Raw genomic sequence first — 19,043 nt, 5'->3', positions numbered from 1 at the left:
TAGTGGTTTTTGCCATACATTGACATGAATCAGTTGTGGATTTACATGTGTTCCCCACCCCAATCCCCCCTCCCACCTCCCTCTCCACCCGATCCCTCTGGGTCTTCCCAGTGCACCAGGCCCGAGCACTTGTCTCATGCATCCAACCTGGGCTGGTGATCTCTTTCACCCTAGATAATATACATGTTTCTATGCTGTTCTCTTGAAACATCCCACCCTCGCCTTTCCCCACAGAGTCCAAAAGTCTGTTCTGTACATCTGTGTCTCTTTTCTGTTTTGCATATAGGGTTATCATTACCATCTTTCTAAATTCCATATATATGTGTTAGTATACTGTAATGGTCTTTATCTTTCTGGCTTATTTCACTCTGTATAATGGGCTCTAGTTTCATCCATCTCATTAGGACTGATTCAAAGGAATACCTTTTAATGGCTGAGTAATATTCCATGGTGTATATGTACCATTTTTGAAGCTAGTACAGAGAATTTCTATTCACTCCACACCTGGATTCCCCTACCAGAATCTCACATGAGTGCGGTGTATTTGTCGCAATTGACAAACCAGTATGGACAGACCATTGTTAACTAAAGTCCCCGCTGTAGAACTGTTGCCTCGCTTTGACCTAACCCTCCTTTTCTGTTCCCAGATCCATCCACGGTGCCTGCCACATTGCCCTTAGCCATTGTGTTTACTTAGGCTCCCCTTGGCTGTGACAGTGTCTCACTTTCCCAGTTATTGCTGAAATTTACAATCATGAGGAATACTCAACATACATCTTTAGAATGTGCCTCGATTGAGATTTTTTTCCTCATGCCTAGAAAATTCCATGGATGGAGGAGCCTGGTGGTCTACAGTCCATGGGGTCGTAAAGAGTCGGACATGACTGAGCGACTTTCACTTCACTTTTCACTAGAATGGAATTATTATTGGTTTTGTGGGAAAACCCACTTTACAGAGATGTACGCCCTTATCACCAGGCATCAAGGGAGCACGCTGTCGACATGGACCTTGATGACATGATGGAGGTCGTGTCTACCATGTTTCTCCACTACACATTGTTTCTCCCTTTCCACTCTTTACTCTTGGGAGTGGTAGTAGAAGTGTTAGTCGTTCAGTCATGTCTGACTCTTTGTGACTCCATGGACTGTAGCCCACCAGACTCCTTCGTCTGTGGAATTCCCAGGCAAGAATACTGGAGTGGGTTGCCTTTTCTTCCTCGAGGGGATCTTCTGGACCCAAAGATGGAAACTAAGGTCTCCTGCAGATTACCGTCTGAGTCTCTTGGGAAGGAAGTCTTTATTTGCAGACCACACTTCAGGAGTGAGGAGTTACACTGGAGCACATAGTAACAACATAAATTATTTGGAATTCTGCATGAGAGATTTGTCTATTTTCCTCCATTTGTGTATTGACCCAGTTATTTTTATCAGTGTGGGTTGGTGGGTATTTATTTTATACTTTGTATTATCCAATCCTACTTTGCTTATTTTGTTACCCAAATTGTTCCAGACTTAGGAACTCTTTTGTTTGACTCCTGTGTTCTTTTGACATATCCCCATCACTGTGGAAAGTTTTCATTTGATTTTAGCACTTACTTTCTATGCTCCAGGTTAATCATGTATATTTCGTGTTCCAGGTCTAGAATCAGCCATTTATCAAATGAGTTCTGGTTCCAAGATCTGTGTACTAGGTTTGCTCAATGCTACTAGAGTGCTGTTGCTTCTAGAGCCTCTCAGCTGACAGTGCAAGAAAAATATACATATATATTTATACACACACATACACACATATGGATACAGATATATGTATATGTATATACATGTATATATGTATCTATCTACCTATATATATGAAGGAATATATACATATACACACATATAAATATATATGTACATCCATATGTATAAACATTTTTCTGTGCAGCCATCTGTATCTATTGATATATTGAGCTAAATGTGAATTCATACTGATGTCTTTGACTCTAATTCAGTGACTTGGGAATTATTCTAGCCTCTTCCACTTGCTTACCTGTGACATGTCTCTCTGTTGGAGCATTTTCAAAGCTGGAAGAATTATTGGCACTTAGGTTGCAAAATTCATGGCAGTCAAATGTCCTGCAACCCTAGGAATAGTTTTACATAAATGAAGAACTTTATCCCCTAAAATGACATTAGTGGCCCCATTGGAAAAGATTAATTAAGTGGACATCGACATCCGCAGGAACTTCAATAGGAGCAGCATTGTACAGGGTGAGGATGAATGACAAAAACTTTAAGACAGAAGAGGAGTGCCCCTGGCATGGGTGAATGATGGCTTCAGGGATATGAGGTGAGATGCTCTCATCTTCACTCATTGCATCTGGGCTGGTCTTATGGGCTGTCTGACCAATAGGATGCACCAAAAGAAATGGTGTAGCAGTTCTTAGTCAGAGCCTCAAGAGTCTTTGGCTGTTTCTGCCTGTTCTTCTATGCTTTTGCCACCACCAAGAGAGTGTGTCCAGCTACTTTTCTACAGTATAAAAAAAATAGGCTCAGAGCCAAGTCACCACAGCCAACATCGTTTTGATCAGCTAAGCAGCTGATCCCCAGATATACAAGGAGCACAGTCAAAACCAGAGGAAACTAACCTGCTGAGCATGGCTGTGGGAGGCAGCACCCTGGATGGTTCCCTTTATTCTGGTGTACATGCCCCTGTGAAGCTCTGTTCCCACACGGGCTGGCCCTGGTGATGGTTCTAATGAGTAGAATATAGGAATATGGCGAAATGTCAGTTTCAAGACCAGGTTTCAGAAGACTGACTTTTGTCCTGCTCATTCTTTTCTTTCTCTCCTGTGGCCCTTGCTCTGGGGGAAGTGAACTGTGGTGTTGTGAGTGTCTGGGTGGGGAAGTGATGTTACCCGCAAGAATGTGAAGGCTGCCAGCCCTCCCATGAGGGAGTGTGGATGTGGACTGACAAAGGGATGAGCCTTGAAATGATAGCCATCCTAGCCGAGGTGGCAATTGCATCCTGTGAGAGACCCAGGGTCAGACGACCCAGTTAAACCACACCAGACTGTCTTTTTATTAATTTTTGTTGGAGTGTGGTTGATTTACAATTGCTGTGTTGGCTTCAGGTATACAGGAAAGTGATTCAGTTATACGTCCACCCTTTTTTTAAGATTCTTTTTCCATATAGGCCACTGCAAAGTGTTAAGTACTGTTCCCTGTGCTATACAGGCGATCCTTATTAGTTACCTGCTTTATATTCACCTCTGTGTATGTGTCAATTCCAATCTCCCAATTTCATCCCTCCCCCAGCCCCACCACCCCACACCAGATTCTTGACTCAGAGAAACTCTGAGATGATAAATGTGTATTTCTTTACGGTGCTAAATTTTGGGGAAACATGTTATGGAGAAATAAATAGCTAATACATCAGCCTAAAGCAGAATCCTGAAGACTTGATAACTTGAAAAATGCTCATCACTTTAAGACTCTGGTTTTTGAGATCCTTGTTATGCAGCATTATTGTGGCAAGAGGCAACTAATGCCCCCTGAAATTCACACCTGGTGTTTTAGGGAGCAGGGAGAGGGGATGGGCTGGAAAGAGTGGTGAGGAGAATGGCTGTTGACTGCCTCAATTCCAGGAAGTGTAGGCCTGCAGACAGACTATCAAATTTTCAAAGCTGATTTCTATATATAAGTTTTGAAAATCAATTGGATTGATTAATGGCTATATCTTACATCTAGAAATAGTCCTTTTGGATTATAACATCTTGCAAATCAAATGCTGAGGGTACTAATTATGACAGTCCAAAAAAGGATCAGTTTTCTTCTCATGGCTGAGATGCAATTCTGTCCTATTAGCACCATTCCAGTTTTTTCCCTTTTCTTTCTTTCTTTCTTTGGCTTAGCATAACAGAAGACCAAAAAGCGTGTTATACAACTGGATAATACAACTATGCTACATTTTAGTTTGCTTTTAAAATGTCATTTAGAGGGGTAGTTAGAGGTAAATGGAAAAAATCTATAAGGACACCAACATTAAAGAAAGTCTGAAATGGATCACAGGTAAGTCGACAAATATGTTAGAATATAGATAGATAGATAGACACCCTCCATCCACAGGTGCAAATTGTAAAGGGTAAAGTTACTCCAAGTGCAGGGCATGCTGCCCAGTTTCCCTTTGCGCAGACAGTGTACCCATCTCCTGGCTGCAGTGTTGTCTGCTAACAGCTCCAGGCTGCACACTCCTTTGGAGTCTGGTCTGTCACAACACAGTGGTATCACTAGAGAGGTTCTGTATTACTACCCTTGGAATGACCTGCAAAGATGCAAAATGCTCAGCCCCCTGCCTCTAGGTGGGACCAACTCTGAGGTTGAACTCCTAATCCAGAGCCCCCTGTGTAATCAGGCTGAGGTTCATCTTCACGGAGGACCATGTCCTCGTTCAACTCTTCCTCCGGCCCCCTGACCACTCTGCTCCTGAGAGCCCTCAGTAAACCACATGCATCTCAGCCTCTGCTTCCAGGGAAACCAACCAAAATCCTCACAAATTTTCTTATCTTTTCACAGACTTAATTGGAATTCTATTTGCAGTCTCCAATCAAGCGTGTGACCATGTGCATTTGTTTTGCCCAGGACAAAAATACCTGACACCCTCTTCCTGAGTCATGTTGGCTGGTTATACCATCATTCTGAACCAACCTTCTGTCCCAGGGCATCTTGGGCTTGTCACGACTGAAGGGGCCCAGTCAGCAGGAAAAGAAAGATTCACCAATTTATCTTGCAACACGGCTCTGCTAGACTTGGAAGTACCTCTAGAGCATCGTGAGAGAGAAATGTCTGGGGTCTAAGCCTGGTGTTCAGGGTACCAAGAGAGAGTTCACAGATTATTTACTGTGACATTTGCTCCTACAACCTGCATCCTTCTGAGACAGTGCCTCCTTAAGATCAAAATCATCATCCTGAAAGGCACTGGCAAGGAGATTTTTCTTAAAAATATAATGATCCATTCTGTGCATTTCCTCCTTCCACTGGCCCTTTGGTAATTAACTAGGTGAAATAAGGAAATAATGGTGAATCTGGAGTAACTGGAGCCTCTAGTAAAGTTGACTCACTTCTTGTGTAAGTAACAAAATTCTAAGCGTCAGCATAGAGACACTTACTGGAGGGTATAAATGTTTTGTTTCTTTTTACCGCAAGGGTCTTAGGAGAACAAAGGAATTCATTTTTATTCAGAAAGAGAGAGAAAAGAAAATCTTGAATATTTTTAAATGCCATATGATGGTGGTATGCAGTCAAATACATATGACTCATGTACCAATATGGATAACCAGTGGACATCTTGTTAATTTAAGAATTTGGGACTCTTAAATGGTGAACTGTGTGGATGTGAGCACAGAGGCAAAGTTCCTGAAAAAGAAGACAAAATAGTCTGAATCTGAGAAAGTTCAGAACAAAGTTGAGGTTGAAAAAGTCCACGAAAAGAGTGCAAAATGCACTGCTGGCTGAACTATGCCAGGCACTATGCTTACTCTTCTTCTAAGTAAGTGCTTGGAATTGTAATTACAAGCCACGAAATAGGTACCCATTCAGGTCCTGTGTGACAGATTAGGAGCAGAGTCCTAGGGAGAATAAAGTAATAGTTCCGAGGGCACAGACTTTGTGAGAGGCAAAGCCTCTCTAACCCCTAACCTCTCAGTCTAACCCCTGACTCTTATTAAGTTATGTTAGAAGCTACTGAACAAGGCACAAAGGCTGGCCCAATGTGAGGAAGATCTCTTATGTGGGGTGTGGGGAAGAAGAGCTAACACTTGTACTAAAACCCATGGTGAAATGGAGATCTCGAGTGTTTATAGCAGTTAAAAGCAGTATAGCATCATGAAAATCAGTGTAGCTTCTGTTTCCAATTTGATGTGTAATCTTGTGCAAATCAGTGAAGTCTAAGCCTTGGTTTATTCCTTTCTTAAGTAGAACAAATATCACCTTACATTTTAGGGTTATTGTAAGGACTGGGGATGATAGATGTGAGGGTCTAGTACATAAAAGGTGACAGCTAAGTAATTTGATTATTTGCTGAGTTACTCCACGGGCCAAAGTATTGGCCACCTGATGAGAAGAGCCAGCTCATTGGAAAAGACCCTGGTGATGGGAAACATTGAAGGCAAGAGGAGAAGGGGACGACAGAGGATGAGATGGTTCGATGGTATCACTGTCTGAATGGACATGAGTTGAGCAAAGTCTGGGAGATGGTGAAGGACAGGGAAGCCTGGTATGCTGCAGTCCATGGGACTGCAAAGAATCAGACACAACTGAATGACTCAACAACCCCATGGACAGGATAGTCTTGAGACCTAGAGGTAAAACTAAGCAAAGTGGAACTTAAATTGCAATCTCATTAATGCAATTCAAAACTATAATGAGGTACCACCTCACGCTGATCAGAATGGCCATAATAAAAAAATCTGCAAACAATAAATGCTGGAGAGAGTATGGAGAAAGGGCAATCCTCCTACACTGTTGGCAGGAATGTAAATTTGTGTAGCCATTGTGTAGCTTCCCTGGTAACTCAGCTGTTGAAGAATCTACCTGCAGTGCAGGAGACCCCAGTTTGATTCCTGGGTCAGGAAGATCCACTGAAGAACGGATAGGCTACATACTCCAGTATTCTTGGTCTTCCCTGCTGTCTCAGCTGGTGGAGAATCTGCCTGCAGTGTGAGAGAACTGGGTTTGAACCTTTGGTTGGGAAGATCCCCTAGAGAATGGAATGGCTACCCACTCCAGTATTCTTGCCTGGATAATTCCATGGGCTATTTAGTTCATGGGAGCACAGAGTTGGACATGACTGAGTGACTTTCACTTAAGGAAAACAGTATGAGTGTTCCTCAAAAAACAAAAAATTGAGTTGCTGTATGATCCAGCAATTCCACTCCTGGGCATATACCCAGACAAAAATTTAATTCACCCCTCTGTTCATGGTGATAAACCTGGACAGCATATTATAAAGTAGAGACATCACTCTGCCAAGAAAGCTTCATATAGTCAAAGATACAGTTTTTCCAGTAGTCATATATGGATGTAAGTGTTGGACCATAAAGAAGGCTGAGTACCGAAAAAAACCCTAATGCTGTCAAATTGTGGTTCTGAAGAAGACTCTTGAGAGTCCCTTGGACTGAAGGAGATCAAACCAGTCAATCCTAAAGGAAATCAATCTTGAATATTCAATACTTTGGTCACCTAATGTGAAGAGCCAACTCATTGGAAGGAACCCTGATGCCAGGAAAGATTAAAGGCAAAATGAGAAGGGGGTGGCAGAGGATGAGATGGTTAGATTGCATCACTGACTCAAAGGACATGAATTTGAGCAAACTTAGGGAGATGGTGGAGGACAGAGGAACCTGGTGTGTTACATTTCATGGGGTCACCAAGAGTTGGACACAACTTAGAGACTGAACAACAATATTAATAGAAACACTATTTACACATCAAGACATAGAAACTACAAAAATGCCCAAGACAAATGAATGGATAAAATAGCTGTGGTACATATATACAATAGAATACTACTCGGCCATCAGAAAGAATGAAGCAATGCCATTTGCAGGAGCATGGATGAGCCTAGATATTTTCATACTAGGTAAAGGAAGTCAGAGAGAGAAACACAGATGCCATATGATACCACTAGTATGTGAAACCTAAAATACACACAAATGAGCTTATCTACAAAACAGAACCTGACTCACGGACACAGAGAACAGACTTGAGGTCGTCGAGGGGGAGAGTTGGGGAGGGATGGATTGGGAGTTTGGATTAGGAGACACAAACTAGTAATACATATATATATAGGATGCATGAACAACAAGCTCCTACTATATAGCACAGGGAAATATATTCAATATCCTGTGATAACTGTCACTTAGCTATACAGCAGAAATTAACACAACACTGTCTATAAACTATACTACAATAAAAATTTTTAATTGCAGGGGGAGATGCATATTACACAGATGAAAGGATAACTTATTAAAGAAAACCCCAGGTTACATCCTGGACTTTATAAGATACTATCTAAAGAAAATGCTATTTCTAAGGTTGTGTTTCCCTTTACTTCCATACACACTTCATTCCAGTCATTTTGTAAAAATTTATTTATTTTAATTGGAGGCTAAATTACTTTACAATATTGTGGTAGTTTTTGCCACACATTGCCATGAATCAGCCATGGGTTCCAACCATTATGAAGAATAATTCTTTGCAATCCTGCTGCTCCTCTGACTCTATTGTTGATCCTCTCTCCCAAGCCTGGTTTTGTTTGGATATCTCATGCTTCAGATCTCAGCTTAGATATCATTCCTCTTTTAATCTGTCCTTGCTCCTTTAGATACCTTCAGTACATCTCCCTGATCAAAGCACTGATATCACTGCATTGTAATTGGTTATTTACCAATGTAACTGGAATGTAACTGGAGTTCCGTATGGCCCAGCCTCTCAGCAGTATTCCTTTTACAAAGATAACTGCTGTGAGCAATTCAAATTATTGCTCTCTAGCAAAAATACCAAGAATACCAGTGGGTGTGCTTAAAATTTAAAAAAAAATTAAAACATTTATATGAGCTGTATCTTTTATTTTTAATATCTTTCTCAGGCCTGAGAGATGCTTAAAACTACATGAACCACAAAAGCAAAACCAAATTAGTCTCTTTGCTATGTCTTTCTTTCTTATCACCAAAATCCTCTCCCAAACTTAGTCCACCTGGTTTGTGTTTTTTCTTCCTTCATCTGTAAGAGATGGAGATGCCTATCAAGCAAGAATCTTCAGTTGGGAAGATGCGGTGGAGAGAAGGACCTGACAGGTGGTGGATATCTACACAGGTACATGTTTGCGTCCTTCTTCTCTACCTAGGTCCTTTAATATGCTCAGAGCAGTTTGATGATTAGTGTTAAGCTATGCTAAATACTATATTCTGAACATGTATCATGGGGTCTTATAAAGAATGGACATTTAAATACACGAACAAGTACATAGATAAACACAAATGGGGGGAAAATAGACTTATAAATATCACTAATTAGGCAAATTAGATTTTAAAGCCTGTGAATAGTAGCCTCTGTGGTTTCCTCTGAGCAAAGAAGATTCCCCAGGTGAACCCCTTTCCACATTTAACAGAGTTAAATGTATGGCGTGTATAGGATCGAATTAGAGTAGTTCGAGTTTCAAAATAATTCTTAAGAGATTTATCAGGTCTGAGACAACTCACCATGAACAGCCCTCAGCTTCATTTTACTTGAGAGTGAGGTGCAGTGGTCAGTCCATCCACTGGCGGTGGGTTTCAGGAACCCGGAGGATTCCAAAACCCATGGATGCTGAAGTCCTTTCTATAAAATGGTACAATTCAATCTACAGCCCCTATTGTGAATTCCAAGATTGATCAAGTAAGAGATGCAGAACCCATAGACACAGAAGTACCACTGTACTTAGTAGTAAAGAACCTGCCTGCCAATGCAGGAGCCACAGGAGATGTGGTTTTGATCCCTGGGTCGGGAAGCTCCCCTGGAGGAGGGCATGGCAATCCATTCCAGTATTCTTGCCTGGAGAATCCCATGGACAGAGGAGCTGGTGGGCTACAGTCCATGGGATCACAAAAATGGTCAGACATGACTGAGCAACTGAGCACGCACGCGCGTGCACACACACACGCACACACACGCACACACACACGCACACACACGCGCACACCCTGTACCTAAAGGGGGAAAAAAAAATGATTCCAGGGCTAAGACAGTAAGGTTTTCTATTTAAAAGTTTATTTGTAATCATAGTATTTCCATCTGTTATGAGGTTTTGGGTCTCCTTACATTTTACTGGAAGCCAGAGGCCAATCAACATATCAATGTTCACCTGTTGTTAAGCGCTCACTTTTACTTGGCTTAGATTGATAGATGTTTGCAAGGCTGGGCAAAACCCATCAAAACATAAATGAAATATTGCCCCCAAAGGAAGATAAAGTAAGCCCAGAATAAACCTTACAAATAATTTTGACTGTTTTAATTATTTTACACATATAATTTTTGATGATGATGCTACTGATAACTCTAAAAGTAACTACTGCATGACCAGGAAGTATACACAATGCTTCCTGACTACACATGGACTCTACCGGGTAACAATGTGAAAAGGAAACTGCCATTCGTCTCATTCCTGGGAGCTACCATCAATCACAGCAGCCACATTGTAGATATTGAGGGTCCACATCTGGAGAGAAGTGGTGGAAACCACCCCCTAGGGGGCAGCTGATAGAGGGTCTGCATCAGTGAAAAGCCTGGATCTGCTTGTGTATTGAAAGTGGAAATGGCTGGTCTTTCATTATTCTCCTCATTGAGAAGAAAACATAATTTGTTTCCCATCAGGAGTTGGAGGCCCCAGATTTGATGATAAATAAGGGGTGGAGAATATGGAAGCAAATGAGGACCATCCAAAAGAGAATGAACAAAAGCTGCTTACAGAGTTTCCTGTAGCAGCAGAGCCTTGAGCTTCATGAGACTCAATGGCAAACAGGGGACCGGGGAACAAAGAGAGGCTTCAGGTGTGCTCTGAGTTGGCATGGAGGATCTGGAGTCAGGCTATCCAGAAGAGGGCATCTTTTGCGCTTGGTTTAGGGAACATATTTATTCTACTTGGTCTTGAGTTGAAATTATTGTTATTCAGTTCAGTCGTGGCCGACTCTGCAATCCCATGGACCACAGCATGTCAGGCTTCCCTGTCCTACACTATCTCCCAAAGTTTGTTCAAACTCCTGTCCCTTGAATCGATGATGCCATCCAACCATCTCATCCTCTGTCCCCTTCTCCTCCTGCCCTCAATCTTTCCCAGCATCAGGGTCTTTTCCAATGAGTCGGCTCTTCATCAGCTGGACAAACTTCAGCTTCAGCATCAGTTCTTCCAGTGAATGTTCAGGGTTGATTTCCTTTAGGATTGACTGGTTTTATCTTCCTTGCAGTCCAAGGGACACTCAAGAGCCCAAAAGCATCCACAGTTGAAAAGCATCAATTCTTTGGCACTCAGCCTTCATTATGGTCCAACTCTCACGTCTGACTACTATGTGACTACTGGAAAAACCATAACTTTGACTCTTGAGGACTCTGTAAGTTCTGGTTTCAAAAACATCATTCTCTAAGTGTGCTCCTCATTTTTCCTGGTGCTTTACCATAGAAATAGACAAAAGAGTAGAAGACACAGTGCCTATTCTCAAGGAGCTATTCCCACTAGCAATCCAAGAAGGGGAAAATAATTGTTTCCCCAGCCATGTGGCTGGGAAATTGTAGTGAATAGCAAACAGTTATTATCCTGAGGCCTGGTTAGGATTGTCTTCTATGTCATGAGGATGCTCTACTTTGTAAAGAATTTTCCCATTTAACATACTTACACAAGGTTTTAGGTATTGTGTTGGTCAAAAAGTTTGCTTGGGGTTTTGTGTACCATCTTATGGAAAAACTTGTGTGAACTTTCTGGCCAACTCAGTATTTAATGAAATTCAGCAAACTTGTATTGAATAATGTGCTAGGTGTTCCATGGAAACACGGGAAACACATTGGCATTTTTTTTCTAACTTGAAAGCTACCTTACCAGATCTAGGGTCAGAGAGAAAGAGGAACACTTAAGTATCAGTAGAATCTGGAAGTGGGTGGGAGCGCTATTTTCCTTTACTGAGTAATGTATCTCTGACTATCCTAATACAGTCCATTTCTGAGCTTTGATTAGTGAGTAATGAGGTTAACCAGAGTTCATATAATGGGGGGCAACTGAATTTGAAATACAATCATCAAGAGACATGTATTCAATGGAGGCAGAGATCATACTTTTTAGTACAATCCCTGTCACTTTTAGGTGGTTTTTAAAGGTTTTAATAAATGAGATCTATCTCCTCAGTCAAATAGATGGAGACTTTCTCTAAACCAACTCCCAAACCAACTGCAAAGACTCCCAAACCAACTGCCATTTTTAATTTCTTCCTGGTGGGCCCAGTAGCTGTCTTCTTTTCTCATTGATTTTTTTTCTCACAAAGTGAAATAAACAGCTGTAGTTTGTGGCAAAGAAATAATTTCTCTCTCCTCTCCAAAAACCTATATTAAATAAGATCATTGCTTATTAGGCAATCTGTCCTTACATCTACCTTTCAGAATGGCACAACTAAGGAAAAATAAAACCAGAATCGATATGATTTTTCTTTTCACTCAGATAGGACAGTTAGATATTTACCTGGAAACTTTTTATATGTCCACATTTTTGAAAGCTGATTTTTAGACAAGATGGCAAGTTTTAAAAATTCACATAGAAAATGAATATAGGGTACTAACATTTAAACTACATAACACTTTAAAATACATAAAACACTTTCACAAACAATTCTCAAAGCTCATTTCCCCTTCAGAGCAATCCAGTGATGAGTACATTTATTTTTTAATTTCCTATTTCATCCATGAGGAAAGGAGGACTCAGAGAGATTTAGTAACTGAAGGTCACATACATCTAGAAGGGAGTAACTTCAGATTTCAAACGCCATGCTCTTTTCTCATGCACCTTCTTTATATCCTGTGCTGTGGTTTGTTCTCCTGAGCTGCAAGAGAAACCTGTCTAAATGTGGCTAAATGAAAAAGGATCAGAATTATCTGAGTGACGCACTTTAAGCCATCTGAAGACACTGTGCTCCAACCACTCTCTTTCATGTCTTGCCTGAGCCCTGCCTGCCACCTGAATAAAGAATGATTAGAGCAGATTGCCACTAAAGAGAGCATTGCTTTCCACCCAGCCAGCAGGGCATGATAAAAGAGATCTTAAGGATTCTGGCAAATTAGAGTTGCAAGTCTGCATTTTTTAATTTTGTGAGCTGATACAAATCACAGGGACCTGTCAGGGAGCATTCCAAGGTACCAGGCCATCCAACTTCAGAGATAGTGAAGAATGAAAGAAGCTGACTGCACATCATAATTAAAGAGCTAGTTGTCTTCAGCAATTTCAGCTCCCATGGGATTTTCAACAGATTTTTTAAAACTTGGAATAAAAGAGAGAGAGTGAAGGAGAGAGAATCCCAGTCTTCCTCGAAGCTCTGTAATGGAACTGTTTCTTGTGGCTATGAGAAGTCACTCAGTTTGTAATTAAATCATTTGGGTCCCAGACTTTGTCCTTCACTCTAAAGATCTGGTAGGTCACCGAATCTCTGAGGGGACTCCATTTCCACACTTAAAAGAAGAAAGAAGTGACTTAATTGAACTCTGAATCCTAACATTCTAGGATTCCATGAAATCTCTCACTTCTAAATGGCCATCCATGGACAGACAGCCTTCAAGTTTAAATGGTGATTTTTATTCCCTGTTGCTTAGCCAGGTAGTCCCTGGAGATGACTGGAATATGCCTGGGTTATAGATCAAATCAGCTCAGTGAAGCTAGTCCATAGAAAGAAAGGAAATGGATGCAGTTGTTAACAGAGCAGTTCTGTCGGATCTCACTTCTGACACCTTCTCTGTAATGATTCAAGGTTGACAACCCCCTGGTATCCTTGGGTGGCTTCTTTTGGCATCCCTGGCTTTGTGTATGATGAAGGCTGACATTGCACTGTAATCATTTGTGAGCCAATGATGGTCACCTGATGGTCCCAGATTGAGAACCACTGAATCTCACAGGGATCATTCCAGGTCCAGCAATTAGCTGCAGCGTTCAGTGAATGTGAGGACCTTCCTGGCTCCCTCAGGTTATGACAGTCCCTTTGGGGGCCTCTGCATATGTCACTGTCATCCAATACTGAGTAAACCAGTCATGTCTACAGAGCATCTTACCCTCATCATAGCTATAAGATTTGGGGGCCAGAGATTGGCTTTTCATCCCAAATATTTTATTTCAAACATATGGTAAAAGTAAGAAGATAATAAAACCAACAACCATGCTCCCTCTAATCAGATCTAAAATAATTCACTGCAAATCTTTATTTTCATAAATAAATAGAGTTACTAAAATAATTGAAGCCCTATACTCCCTTTCTATCCCACCCTCTCTTCCGAGAGTGCCACAAGGAAGAATTTGATGTCTTTCTCATCCATGTTTTCATATTTTACCACAAATATATGACTGTTCATAAGTCACATTGCATTGTTTTCAAAATTTACACACCTGCTATCACACTGCAATTTCATCTGCTCACTTAAAGTCATGTTTGAAATTAATCTACATTTATTAACTTATTCATTTTAACTGCTATGCCTTTATGGAAATATAATGTTTTTATTATGCTTCTATTTAGATTACTTAGATGATTTAAATTTAGATTATTATAAGCTTTTTCCTTTTAAAATTAATGTTCCTTGTTCCTTTAAACTAGATTTACTCAACGGTATACATTTGGGATTATACCTCAAAGTTTTGAGCAATTCTAATTGCGCACATCTATACTTAACTCTGTTCCCTAACATCACCTTCCACTGGACCCTTGAAATTAGACAATACCTCAAGTGGGGCTTTTTTTTTTTTTCTTGGAGAGCCAGTTTTTAAACATCTTCCAGCATATTCCTGATCAGATCAGCAGGATAAAAGCTCCAATTTCCTTATAGTCTAGTTGACACTGAAAGTAACACAAACACATTCATGCACACACAAACACACAATTTAAAATTCATCCAAATTGATGAGTGTGAAGTGCTAGCTCATTTCTGTTTTAATTTCTTTTCCCTGATCATTACTAAGGCTGAACTGTCTTTTCACATGCTTATAGGCCAGATGACTTTCATATTCTTATATTGTCTATTCTTCAATTGTGTTGGTTTTTTCTCACTCATTTGTAGGAATTCTTTATATAATCTCAATAGTAATTCTTTCTCTGCTTCATGTTTCATTAATGTATCCTCCCATTATGTATGTAGATTTTCTTTTTAGCGACTTATAGTGCTTTTTATTTTAATATAAATTTCAATGTTATCTAAATTTAATATAATCTAATTTTAAATTTTAATGTAGTAAATTTATAAATCTTTTCCTCATAATTTTAGAATTCTTGTTTCAGCATCTTTTTGATTCAGGATGTTTTAACAACTCTAATTTTATAACAAATCTCAATCAGGAAAAGCAAGTTTGAAAAGCAAGTTTGAATAACTTGCTTTCCTTCAAAGCTATCATGGCTATTCTCTAAACTCTTCTATATTAATTTCAGTAATCTAGCTTTCCATAAAAAATAATAATTTCTATAAAATCAAGCATTTTTATTTTATTGTGTTTTTAGTCAATACCAAAATCTCTTAATGTATTTACCTTTATTTTTCTTATAAAGTTATATACTTCCCCTATTATATTTCTTTCAGGCTTCTCATAGCTTGTTTTTACAATGATTGGGATGTTATTTTAGTACACAGCTTTCATAATGTTAAACAATTATTGCTTTTCTGTGATAATCTCAATTCATTTATAATGATTTTAAATAGTTATCATTGAATTCATTTTTTAGTATTGGATTTAGCGTGTTTGCATTCATTTTCATAAGTAATACTAAACTGTAATTTGTATTTTTAATATATTTTGTGCTATTTCTTGTCTCATTAAATAAACAGAAAGGTTTCTCTGCTTTTGAAATTTTGTAGGACAGTTTTTTTTTTCTTCCACAGTAGCAAGTGAATACGAAGGCAATGGCACCCCACTCCAGTACTCTTGCCTGGAAACTCCCATGGACAGAGGAGCCTGGTAGGCTGCGGTCCATGGGGTTGCTAGGAGTCGGACACAACTGAGCGACTTCACTTTCACTTTTCACTTTCCTGCATTGGAGAAGGAAATGGCAGCCCACTCCAGTGTTCTTGCCTGGAGAATCCCAGGGAAGGGGGAGCCTGGTGGGTTGCCTTCTATGGGGTTGCACAGAGTCAGACACGACTGACGCGACTTAGCAGTAACCAGTGAATAGGATTTATTAAAGAGAAGGAAAGTACAACGCTCTCAGCATTGATACTCAGAGTGAGTCAAGAGTCCCCCCAAAGGCAAGACTTGCAGCAATCTATATTCTTACTAGTATTGATCTGTACATTTTTGGTTGGCTCCTGTCCTTAAAATATGTCATTTCTAACCAGCCAGTTTAAAGGTCACAATGTTTAAGTTAGCATCTTTATGGCTTCTCTTGATCCTCAGATTAAGTCAGCACCCGTTTTCATGTCCTCTGGCCACTTTTTACAATGAACCAGATGAATGGGCTAAAGATTAATGACCATCAGTTGTTTCTTGTAGGACAAAATTTTTTTAGCAGTTTTTTCATGCTATTGAGTATTTGTTTCCTGAAATTTCAGCAAAATTCAAATATAATAAAGCCTGGTCCTGAAAAAAAGAGTATAGGTATACCAAGATTTTCTATTTCTTAAGAGGTAGTGTGGTAACTTATCTTTCTAGAATGCTTTCAAATGTTTTGGCATGAAATGCTTTTGACTTTTTGCAACCCCATGGACTATACAGTCCATGGAATTCTCCAGGCCAGAATGCTGGAGTGGGTAGCCTTTCCCTTCTCCAGGGGATCTTCCCAACCTAGGGATTGAACCTAGGTCTCCTGCATTACAGGCGGATTCTTTACCAGCTGAGCCACAAGGGAAGCCCTTTATAATATTATCTTCATTTAAAATGTCTTTTTGAAGTGTATTTATTACTAATATCATTTATTAGTGTCTTCACATCTATTTTTTCTTCTTAGATCTTGCCAGAGCTCTCCATAGTATTTTTAAAGAATCAGGTTGTGGTTTTACAGATTTAATTGATATTTTATCAGTTTCTGATCTTCATTATTTCTTTCCTACTGTTTGATCATTGGTTCCGTTCAGTTCAGCTCATTGCTCAGTCATGTCCAACTCTTTGTGACCCCGTGGACTTCAGCACGCCAACCTCCCTGTCCATCACCCACTCCCGTAGCTTACTCGAACTTGGCTTTTCCTTGTGCGTGAGCTTGTGCTTCCTCCAGCCCGGCATTTCTCATGATGTACTCTGCATATAAGTTAAATAAGCAGGGTGACAATATGCGGCTTTGACATACTCTTTTCCTAATTTTGAACCAGTATGTTGTTCCATGTCCAGTTCTAACTGTTGCTTCTTTGTGTATAGTTATTCTGTGTATTCTTGTCACCTCTTTTTGATATCTTCTGCTTCTGTTAGGTCCATACCATGTCTGGTCTGTTTCTGTCTGGTCATTAGTGGTGATGATCAATTTCTTCTACTCTTTGACTAATTTCTTGAGAATGATGTTCAGCTCATTTGTTGTTAATCTTCTTTTTTAATATATGAATTTACCCCTAAGTACTAGTCTATCTGTGTCCTATGAGTGTTGCTGCTGCTGATTCTAAGTTGCTTTAGTCGTGTCTGACTCTGTGCAACCTCATAGATGGTAGCCCACCAGGCTCCCCCGTCCCTGGGATTCTGCAGGCAAGAACACTAGAGTGGGTGTTGAATCATCCTCAATTTTTCATGAAATATTGTATTATTTCCATTATGATTTCTTAAATAACTATTTTATTAATTGTTGAAAACCTCCTTAAAAGTTTTTTATAAAATTATGGAATATATTTTTTATGAGAACATTTTATAATGGAAAATGTGGAGAAAATTACCAGCACTCAATCACAAAAATTATGAAGATATGACCATTCTTGTTTGAACAGTGCCTTACTTACTTTCCACTCTTTCCCATGAAATTATTTTATAACAAATGTGATCTATTATAATATTTCATTTGAAACTGTTTGAGTACATCTCTCTAAAATGATTTGTCATACTCCATGGGGAAAAGGTTAATTTATTTCTATTATCATTGCATTGATATTACAGACTAAGTAGTCTATAATTAAAATCTTAATTATAGTAATTCTTCCAATTTATAACAAAGTGTATATTTCAATCTTTAAAGTAATTTAATGATAGCATTATCACCTAAAGAGATTTTTTTACAAAACATGCCCTTAATATCACAAAGTATCTAGTCATTTTCAAAAGTTTCTTATTTCCACATAAATGTGTATTTTTTCAGTGTGTTTACTTAAATCTGAATGGAAATGCTGTTCATATACTGATTTCTTTTTCTATCAACAGGTTTCTTTTCACTCCCTGCTTTACTCCTCGCTTATTTTGTATTAAAGGAATCAGGAATTTGTATATAGAGTTTCCTACAATTCAAATTTTTCTGAATACTTCACTGCATTGCCTATTAATATATTCATCTGTTTCCTGAATTTAAGCCTAATCAATTTAAAATTTATACAATAAAACCTCAAAGGTTGTAAAAATAGTAAAAGAACATGAAAAACATCTCTGCACACATAAATTCAGCAACTTAGATAAAATTAAGTTCCTCAAAAGAAAGCCAACAAAACTCATTCATAATGAAACACATAACTTGAATAGCCTTGCAATTAAAGCCAAGTGAAAAAAGAACTCTTCAGGTTCTAAACACACATTTTATAAAGAAATTAAATCACACAATATCTTCTGTAAAGAAAAGAATGGGGAAAAATGTTCAATTCATTTTATGAAGTCAGCATTACCCTAATTCCAAAATTAGACTAAAATACTACAAGAAAAATAATACAGATGAATATCCCTAATGGCAAAAAGGCAAAATGATTGTCTGAGGAGAGCTTACAAATAGCTGAGAAAAAAAGAGAAGCAAAAGGCAAAAGGAGAAAAGGAAAGATATACCTATCTGAATGTAGAGTTACAAAGAATAGCAAGAAGAGATAAGAAAGCCTTCCTAAGTGAACAATGCAAAGAAATACAGGAAAACAAAAACAAAAAACAATAACAACAACCAAAAAAAATGGAAAGACTAGAGATCTCTTCAGGAAAATTAGGGATACCAAAGGAACATCTCATACGAAGATGCGCACAATAAAAGGACAGAAATGGTTTGGACCTAACTGAAGTGGAAGATATTAAGAAGAGGTGGCAAGAATACACAGAAGAACTGTACAAAAAGGATCTTAATGACCCAGATAACCATGATGGTGTGATCACTCACGTAGACCCAGACATCCTGGAGTGTGAAGTCAAGTGAGCATTAGGAAGC

At 39.2% G+C, this 19,043-nt stretch overlaps 1 long non-coding RNA gene across 1 annotated transcript; it reads left to right on the top strand.

Annotated features, from left to right (window-relative positions):
• The first annotated feature begins 8,546 nt into the window (after positions 1 to 8,546).
• LOC110123592 (uncharacterized) lies at positions 8,547 to 18,273 on the top strand. Its single transcript, XR_002309557.2, has 3 exons — positions 8,547 to 8,853; positions 10,980 to 11,123; positions 18,071 to 18,273. It is a non-coding gene; the product is annotated as an uncharacterized lncRNA (long non-coding RNA).
• Positions 18,274 to 19,043: the final 770 nt, after the last annotated feature.

The sequence above is a fragment of the Odocoileus virginianus genome, chromosome 9 (assembly GCF_023699985.2).
Source record: "Odocoileus virginianus isolate 20LAN1187 ecotype Illinois chromosome 9, Ovbor_1.2, whole genome shotgun sequence".
Classification (NCBI taxonomy): Eukaryota; Metazoa; Chordata; class Mammalia; order Artiodactyla; family Cervidae; genus Odocoileus; species Odocoileus virginianus.
The sequence above is the reverse complement of the archived record's forward strand: the minus strand, read 5'-3'. Positions and strand labels throughout refer to the sequence as shown.